Source organism: Ursus maritimus, unplaced genomic scaffold, assembly GCF_017311325.1.
Source record: "Ursus maritimus isolate PB19 unplaced genomic scaffold, ASM1731132v1 scaffold_13, whole genome shotgun sequence".
In the NCBI taxonomy this organism is placed as follows: Eukaryota; Metazoa; Chordata; class Mammalia; order Carnivora; family Ursidae; genus Ursus; species Ursus maritimus.
The window spans coordinates 35,421,944-35,432,396 of record NW_024423675.1 but is presented as its reverse complement, the minus strand read 5'-3'; positions in this window follow the sequence as shown (position 1 = coordinate 35,432,396).

The window sequence follows — 10,453 nt, the reverse complement described above, 5'->3', positions numbered from 1 at the left end:
TTAAGCTTTTCTTTTCTTACCAGAAAGGTTAAGAAAGTCTTGTGACACAAGTATTCAAAGACCTTCTTCTTATTATATTCTAGCAATTAAGAGAAATTCATTGCATTATACATCATGACCTGAGGTAAAGTAAATGATTTTAAATCCCAGACTGCCTTAAAAGGCTCGAGACTGTTTTGTGCATGGTAATAGATTCATGCTTTCCAATAAGAAGAGTTTATAGGAGTTGAGATGAATTAAACTTCTAGAATATGAAGTTGGAACAGATGATAGGTAAGGGCTATAGATCCACTCTTTTCTGGGATAGTTTGAGAAGAAAAGGTATAAACTCTTCTTTAAATGTTTGATAGAATTTGCCTGTGAAGCCATCTGGTCCTGGACTTCTGTTTGTTGGGAGTGTTCTGGTTACTGATTCAGTTTCTTTTTTGGTAATTGGTCTGTTCAAATTTTCTATTTCTTCCTGTTTCAGTTTTGGTAGGTTGTATGTTTTTAGGAATTTGTCCCTTTCTTTTAGGTTGTCCAGTTTGTTGGCATATAGTTTTTCATAATACTCTCATAATTGTTTCTATTTCTGTGGTGTTTAGATCCACTCTTTTAATTCTTGTTTCTTTCAGGAATATCCTTTTCCATAGGAAACCTATCAGAGAAAAGTAACATAGACACCAAGTGATGTCACTTATATTATATGCTTTTCATCTAGAAGGGTGGGGAGGAAATCAGGAAAGTGATAGCCTGTGGCATACAATGATGGACCCATTGGGAAGGTGCTGCTATGTTACATGGAGAGACTGCCCAAGAATTGGTCAACATACCTGCTCCCCGCCATCACTGTATCCCAGGTAGTCTGATGGGGCTCTATGGTTCCTACCTTTAACTACAAGTCAAAATATTGAGGATTTCTTTTCAAAAATTAGATTCCTGACCTCATCCCATAATTACTAAGGCAGACCTTTCATGGGTACAGAGAGGGATCTGGAGTCTTTAATAAAACAATAACCACAACAACAACAAAAAGAAAGCAAAATATTTGATGATTCAAGAGATTTGGAAGTAGTGACATTGATCGAAGCCCATCTATTTAGATGGGCACCATTGGGTAGTCATGTTACTTCCCTGGGACTTGCTTTTGTTACCTGTAAAATAAAAGGGTTATATTATCAGGCATACAATTTTAAGTCACCTTTTCTATTACCATTTGAATGAAACAGTGAGACACATTTTAACATCTTCCTATGTTGACTAAAATCATAGAATGTTAGAGTTGAAAAAAAAACTTAGTATCTAGTCCAACTCCTTGATTGTAAAGACGAAGAAACTAAAACAAAGATTATTGAAATATTCTGTTTTCTCTTTTAAAATATTTTATAATGTTTTATGGAAAAACCTATCAGGTAAATGGAAATTATCCTTCAAAACTATTTTTTTATGTATTGTGATTTTTAATTGGTAGTTTTTCTACTTTGGATGGGCATTTTCTTCCCAACAACATACCCTTCATTATGCCGTCACTGCTGGATTTAAGACATTTGTAAACATTTCAGAAATGTTTGATTGGAAACACTTGTATTAATAGAAGTTTTGCTGAGCAGACTTTTTGGGGGAAAACTCATATTATTTCAACTGAGGAGTCTGACCTCAGAAAGGAATAAGAACAAGGCAGAAAAAGTGCTTGAGTTTTTGTGCATGTGTGTGTGTGTGTGTGTGTGCACGCTTGTGTGTGTGGGCACACACAACCCTTGCACGAGTTCTCTATGTTGCCTTATGACCAAAGCCAAATATAAAAATATGTTAAGTTCTCATAATTCACTTATCAAAAATTAACCTTAACTTTCATTTGTTTTTACATAGACAATTAAGATGATTAGATATTTTGATGCATGATTTACCTCTAAAGAGAGGATGCAGCCAAACCCCATGTTATCCTGAGAAAATATCTGGACTTAAGAAAAAGAATTTGCTTCCCTGCAGAGATTTTTAAAATTATTTCCAGGCACATTTGCTGACAAGTAACTACTTCATATTAGAATCTCCTTCACTGATTGGAAGTTACCAAATAAAATAGGCATGGAGACACCTGCTGTGGCATGTGTGGACATTGAGAACATTTTGATTTTCCTTCTTTTCTGTAGCAATCTCCAGGAAAGCTGAAAGTTTTATGAAGTCTAAAATCAAATATGTCCATAGTTCGGCCGAGCTTCTCCTAAAATATCTCTACATAATAAAATCTAAAAGCCTGCATGAATTCCTGCACCTGACCATACATAACCCCAAATAGCTTCTCATATCCTGATAACCACTCTGCCCATTTAAACCATTTATTCAATCTGATTAATTTTTGTTTGAGAAAAGGTTACTCCTCTGAAATTTGCCTTTATATGTGAAATTAGTTTAATGAGTTTAGGTAGACTTCGATTTCTGTTATAGTATTATTTTGCTTCAAATTCTGCATGTTTCTTCTTAAGTAGCAAGTATCTTTATTAGAATGTATGACAACGACTTACTTGTTTAATATAGCCCAGAATATGCTCTCAGAAAATGGGCTTCAAAAAGTAAAAAATTAAAACAAACAAAAAGCAAAAGTTGGTGGAGGACAGCTTTCAGGCAAGTGTCTACTCAACATTTGGTACTGGGTAGGAATTTTTCTTATCATTGATAATAATTTTCGTTCCAGTGGGAAAAAAATCAAAAGACTTAAAATCTGATACATATTGCAATGATCTTTTGAATCCAATGTGTATGATTGGCAAATTCTGGAAAAAAAAAATTCTGCTTATGGGTAGCTATGCTGGAATCTAGAAATAGAGAAGATTCTAGAATAGGAAGGACCATAAAAGTCGTGCAGAACAATCTCATGCAGAGGGGAGAAAGCCGAAACTCAGAGAGGTCTGTATGACTGCCAGGGTTATAAGGATGGGCACCACGGTGGGCTCCAACACCAGTGTCCTGCCTCCCTGTACACCTGCATGCATTTATGATCTGATGGTTTGATTCCTTGACTTGTTTACTTCTTCCAACAGACTTCAAGGCAGCCCTTGTGATTTCTAATTACAGATGGAAAAATTAAATAACCAAGATAATAAATATTTCTCAAGACAATACTGAGAAATAAATAGGTGGTTCTACAGACTCCTCATTCTGCCTCTTTTCCAAAAAAGAGGAAAAGGAAGCAAAGAGTGAACAGTTCTTTTTCACTTACATTTTATGCATGACAAGTTGTTTGTTTTGATTTCATTGAGAGTTTCTCTTAATTTTGCCTTTCCATCTTCTTAACCGAAGTTCATCATGATTTATATGGTTTCAAAAGATAGTATTAAAGAAGTCATGAAGAAGGCTCACTTTATCAAAATATGTTTCATTTTTTGATGCCTATGCTCTGATATTTATAAATTTTGTTTGTGGGCCAAAATCTTGAAGATAGTAAGTAGCTAGTAAGTAGCCAAAGCAATCCTCATCCATAGTACTAAGTGAGTCCTGATCTCCTCACCCTTCAAAAGAATCACAGAAAATTTTCACACTATATGGCTTAAATGTACTCCAGAATAAATGAGAACATTTCCCTTGGAGCCTGTAGTTATTTCCAATAATCTTACTCCAAATTAAATTGTATCTGCCAATTTCTTTTTGAGGCTTTATTCTCCAATTATTTACTTATGTAATTTTATAAAAATCATTAAACAAATTCAATCTAGCTGTTTGGGAGCTGCAGATTTTTCTTTCTATATAATACCGTTCAGCCTCAAAATAATGCTAAATTATCTAATCTGAACTATGTATGTTAAACTTTGCACAAAATTTCGTGTTATAATAAACCCAGTTAAGAGATTCCCTGAATTAAAGATATCTGGAGTGAAATAGTTAATCCACAATGAACGCCAGAGAACCATTTACAATATTTTTAAAAGAAGTTACATGTTGAAGTAAAAGGGGGCAATAGTTTCTGTATGCTAAAATTCAGGAGGTAAATTATTGGGAATAGAGATAATTCCTAGGAGATCCCAAGCAAGGAGAGAGGAGCTGAGACCAAGCATGTCACCTTGTTAAAAAAAGAAGCTGGTGGAAGCATAGCCCAGGGAGCCAAAGCTACACGGATTCACGACTCACTCAACTCGGCAAAAGCAAGCACTATGTTTTCCCAGGCAAGTTGAGGGCCTGGGGAAAACCCAACATCAAAGACTCGAGGGTGCACCATGTTTAGGATTCAGGCAAGTGGTCATCTTCAAGGAGATTCTTTATAAGGCAGCTAGGACCTGAAACTGAGGTCAGGCCCAGGGTAGGAATGAAGTAATCAGGGAAGGAAATTGTCAAAAGCAAGATACTAGGTCAAGAAGGCTTGTCCTGGGAACCAACGTGTAGGGAGAGGTGGGCTGGGAGATTTCCAGTGGGAATAGGAACAGAGAGGTCTTCACCAGCACACCATATCTTTACTGAAGTTGGGAGCTGAGGAGGCGTGGGCAGCAAGGGAGGAACGCACTAATTGCTAGTAGGCAACTAGCAGTGTAACCACCACAAAGCTGAAATACATGGAGGGTCAGCACTGAAATATTTTGAGGAACTAGAATTGATAGGAGGCCATCAGAAGACCTCGCTGTGAAGAATTTAACAAGACGGGTAAAGATGATGACATGTGGACAGATATTCTTTGCTCTCCACCTTTGCTTTATTATTTTCTTGTGACTGTATCAACAGAATCTAAAAACGTTATCCAGAGAGCCTCATAAAATAAGCCACCCACATCTTCATAAAATAGACCATGAGAGCAAAAGGAGGTATCCCAGAAATGGAAAGTGATGTTCTTCTCCAATAGTAATATATAACAGGAGCGTAATCAAAGAGTGAGCCCATTTTTAGAACTTAGAAAATCATACAAAATTGTATGTATGACGTGGGTGAGCATAGGGAATGCCGAATTGCATCTGAGAATAGAATTTGTCTCAAAGAAAAAGAAATGCAATGTGTTTATAACTAAAGGCAAATTTAATCAGCTACTCTGAGCTCTATATGAATGGAAAGGAGATGGGCCACACGGAGCCAAAGAAAAGGTAGCCCCAGGGCAAGAATATTTAGTATTGTTCCACTGCCCTCCAGTGGAAAAGGCCAGGGCCTGAAAAGATGAAATTCCTGGCTATGGCCTGTTCTATTCCGTCTTGGGAGGGGTTGGTTCCCCCAGACTGATCTGTACCACACAGATAGCCCTCAAGGTCACCCATTGCAGCGGCTCACTTTTCGCACTTGCACTCAAGCAGCCTTCTGAATCTCAAATTAATTACTTAGGTATTTACAGAAGTAAAAGAGCATCTAGACCACTGGTTCTTTGACATGTGTGAGAAAATTCTCTGATAGCAGAGAAAAGAAAGGGTATTTCAAGGTCTGGGATGGTGTCTACAATTCCTGAATTTTGGAGGGTTGCGACTTGAACACTTTTCAGCTCTAAAACAAGGATATTTTCTGCTTTATTTGCTGATTTTGCCAAGCACTTAGGAAAATGTCAGCAAATAGTAGGCTCAATAAATATTTGTTGAATAAATTAATGCAAATTTTAAATGCTTCAATCATTTGCTATCAGGAGAAACAAAAGGTTTTCCTCTCTGCTTTCCAATTTAATCACAGCTGGTAATGTACTTATTTTATAGAATTGAGGCAATCTGAATTTACGTGTGTAGTTATTTCTCTTCTTGTCATAGTGTCATGGTATTTTGAGACTATGAATCCATTTGAAAATGTGCATACAAATCAAAATAGTTTTTCTCATTGTTGGGCAAACCTTATAAGTATACTAAGGTAAGAGATGCTTGCTGGTGAAAAATTTAAGTATTTTTTAGCTGAAAAGTCAAGTGACTCATGTTATAGAAAATATTGTGAGGATGTCTCTTATTCTCTTAAGGGGAAAATAGTTGAAGGGCCTTTCCTTTTCTTCTTTTCTTTTCTTTCTTTCTTTCTTTCTTTCTTTCTTTCTTTCTTTCTTTCTTTCTTTCTTCTTTCTTTCTTCCTCTCTCTCTCTCTCTTTCTCTTTCTTTCTTTCTTTCTTTCTTTCTTTCTTTCTTTCTTTCTTTCTTTCTTTCTTCTTTCTTGAAAAGGCAGACTGCCACATGCGGTGTCTCATGTGGATGTGTCTGGAATCTTGGAAGCTTGACGAGCCTGCGTTCTCCTACAAATGGACCTTGAGAGCTTGTTGGGAGGTTCAGAATGCAGCTACTCCTATAACCTTGACTGAAGACGGGTCTTCCTGTATTGTGCAAGTTCCATCGAGCACACAGCTTCAGGAGGGACCCGCAGGGAGAGGTGAGGGAGGAAGGGGACACCGCCTAGCCAGCCAGATCAGCCGAATCAATCCTGGTGATCAATGTGGTGACAGATGTCACGGCCAGGTTGCCCTCACATCCTGAAGGGCCTTTTTGAAGGAAAAAAAATTACATTATATGGGCTTTTATCACACAGAATTGAGTTAAGTTTCCAAAATTTCATTGTCAATAAAGTCAACTTATGAGAACTCTCACACTTTAATTCTTCTGTGTCCTGTCACACCCAGTGAAAGCTTTCACAATTTCACTTCTGCAAACAATTCACCTTTCAAGTGTTTTTGCTGAATAAGCCAACTCTGAGAACTACTGTTTATCATTAGGCAAAACCACAATTCATCCTCTCTAAACAACCTAAAACAACCACAATGTTTCAGCCATTGTTATAGTATTAATTCTCCATTAAAAAAGTAATTTCACTAAATTGAAAATTTGATGAGCATTTTTCTCCGCCTAAATCGACACATACATATGTCAAATAGCAAGTTTCCAAACTCAATTGCCATTTCTTTACAAATTTATCTAAAAAGATAAGCATCTAAATAATTATTTCTGCAAATTAGTGTCCATGCTTTCCAATTTAAGATAAAGAGCGAGGTTAGCATTCATCTCTCAGCCAGTACATTCTAAGATATTCTTTTGAAATGTTAGAACTGTTGAGCACCAGTCAGTATGGGTAACTTTTGCACCTCTTTAAGCTCCCAAGAGATTTGACCATAACTGTAGCATGGAGTTTTATCAAGCTTTTTTTTTTTTCTTTAAATTGACTTTAAATTGACCATCAAGCAGTTTTATCTTTTTAAGTGTGCTTTTCATACATAGCCAATATTGTTGTTTCCTTTGTTGGAAATTTTCTGGTTATTTGAAATAGTTCATTTTTAATGTTACCCAAAAGAGCAATGATGGTTTATGCAATTATTCTCAGCGTTTTATCCGCTGAAAGATATAAAGGATTAGATATTTGGCAGTTCTACAATATTATAGCTCCTATTTTAAGTATGCCTCTAAGTGTATCCTACTATTTTTAGATGGCAGCTTCCTACTACCAGTTCAGTAGTGAAGAGAATGGTCTATGATCTTTTTTACCACCAATTTCACTGGTAAGGCTGACTGCTGACTCCTGATTGTACGAAAAATTTTTAACGATCATTCCTATTTTGCCCAATATCCAGCTTGTGATCCAAACTTCCTGTATTAAATCATATAATGTATTTCCTGTTGGAAATCTAATTCTATTTAAAATTATTATACTTTAAACGCGTCAGTGAAAAAAATGGTAACATCACACACACAAGTAGACTTTTGGGATACTTATTTGCTACTGGCAGAAAGTAGAACTAAAAGAAATCAAGCACTTGTAAACAAAATATATGATGAGAATAATTGTTAGAAATCCTTAAATTCTATTTTGGAATCAATGACTGCCCAGCTGTGGGTAGAGGTGTGGTGATATAATTTAAAGTTAAAAAGCAAACACTGGGATGCCCGGGTGGCTCAGCTGGTTAAGCGTCTGCCTTTGGCTTATGTCATGATCCCAGGGTCCTGGGATGGAGCCCCACATCCTTGCTCAGCAGGGATCCTGCTTCTCCCTCTGCCTGTGGCTCCTTCTGCTTGTACTTGTTCTTTCTCTCTCTGCCAAAGTCTTAAAAAAAAAACACTGATTGCAACAATAGCAAAATAATTTCTCCAAAAAATGACTGTGCAAGTCCCTGAGGACCAATGAAGAAATCACAATTAAGCTTTTCCACTCCAGCAGTCAGTGCCATGAGCAAGCTTAGCACACTTTACTCTTCTGGTAGCATGTCCAAAGTAATTTCTTGGAACTGCAATATTGACAGTATTTTATTCCCCCATCACAGAGTTACCACATTTTTCAATCAAGAGTTGTGCATGAGAACCTTATGCTTCCCACAAAATTAACAAAATATTCACCCCAAAGAAGTAGATTTTTAATTTTTCATTTTGTTGGCAAGCAGAAAACATGGTTTTTTATGCTTTTTACTTTGAAATATTAATAGTCTCATGGGAAGCTAAGAAAATAGAATGAGTCCCCTGCACATTTGAAAATAGAATGAGTCCCAGTCCCCTCGATGATGACATCTTATGAAGCTGTAGCCTAAAGTCATTGTCATTGGTACATGACTGTTTTAAGACATGCATTCATTTGTGTGTGTGTGTGAGCCATTCTATGCATTTTTCCATGTACAGATTTATATAATTGCCACTACAATCAAGATACTGAGATTTTCTATTACCAAAAAGAACTCCCTTGTGCTAGCTCTTTGTATTTGTGTCCATCTCCCATACTCCCCCCGTCCCTGAGCGCTGGCAACCACTAATCTGCCCATCTCTGCAGTTGCATCATTTCCAGGATGTTATATGACTGGAATCATACAAAATGTAACATTGTGAAATTAACTTTTTTTCACTAATCATAACGTCTTTGACGTCCATCCACTTATTTGCCTATATCATTATTTCATTAGTTTTTATTGCTGAGTGGTATTGCATGGTATGGATGTCCTAGAGTTTGCTCAACCGTACAGCCCCTTAAAAACATTTGAGTCGCTTCCAGTATTTTACTATATAAATCACTCTGAACATTCTTGTACAAGTTTTTGTGTGAACATAAATTTTCTCTGGGGTAATGCCCCCAAAAGAGTACCATTGCTGGGTCCTAGGGTAAGTGCACAATTTAGTTTTGTAAAATTTGGAAGATTATTTCCAGAGTGGTTGTGCCATTTTATATTCCCAATAACCATGTGTGAGAAATCCAGTTTCTCCCCCTCCTCACCAATATTTGTAATTATTTTAGGTGGTCTAACAGGCATGTAATGATATCCCATTGTGGTTCTAATTTACATTTCCCTGATGCACCAGAGTGGAGGAAACCAGAGTGCCACCCAGCCCACCTCTTCCCACCTTGGTCCACCTTGATGCCAGGCAAGGGTGGAGGCTCTGCTTCCCGCCGGGTCCGGATGACAACAGGGTGGGTGGACCACAGAGTGAAGACCAGCCCAGCCTGCTCCTCTTCCTCATTCTGCTTCATCTATGCCAGGTTGGGAATGGAGGCTAGCTCCCAGCCGGACCCCACTAACACTACCCTGGCAGGAATATCAGACCATTGTGGCCTGTATCCATTGAGTAGGAGGTAGAATTGGCTCCTCCCTCATCTCTGCCAAAGCCATGGAATGTGTGCTGTGGGTGAGGTGGACAGAATATTGAATATTGTATTGGTATTTTGCTCGAGTAGTGGTAGGTATTGTTAAAAAGCTTTTTCTGTTCTGTTAGGTTGTCTTTTTCCTGGTTCTTCAACCAGGGTGAATAGGCTTTTCTTGGAGTTCTTTTGGTTTGCATGCTATCAGTGGTTCGGACTGGAGGCTTTCCCAGTGCCCTGTCTGGGATATATGGAAGGCAAAAGGAAAATCCAGAGAATTCAACCCTTTATCGTGCCTCCCATCCCTGGGTACTGGTCACTTCTGTCTTCAGCCCAGTTTTCAGAGACTGCTGGTATTTGTTTATAGTGACATGCCCAGCGTTTGTAAAGAAGGACCTGAGAAGGATTGGGCTACTGCATCTTGGCCAGAACAAGCAGTCTTCCTCCAAACAATTTCTTTTTTATTTTATAACAGCTTTATTGAGATGTAATTCATACACTACAGAATTTGTCCTTTTAAAATGTACAATTCAATGGTTTCTAGTCTATTAACAGAGTTGTATCACCATAACCACTATCTAATTTTAGAACATTTTCATCATCCCAAAAAGAAATCTTAGACTGATCGCAGTTAGTCTCTACCTCACCCACGACACACACAAACACACACACCCTGGCAACCACAATTCTACTTTCTGTTTTTAGAGATTGGGCTATTCTGGAGATTTCATAGAATGGAGTCATAGGATAAATGGCTTTTTTAACTGGCTTTTTTCCCCCTTTGCATGTTTTCAAAGTTCATTCACATTGTAGGGTGTATCAGTACTTCTTTTTATTGCCAAATAATATTTCATTGTATGGGTATACATTTTTTCCACTTATCAGTTGATATACTTTTGGGTTGTTTCTATTTTGGGGCTATTATAAATAATGCTGCAAAGAACATTCAGACACAAGATTTCATGAAAATATGTGCTTCATTTCTCTAGATACCTAGAAG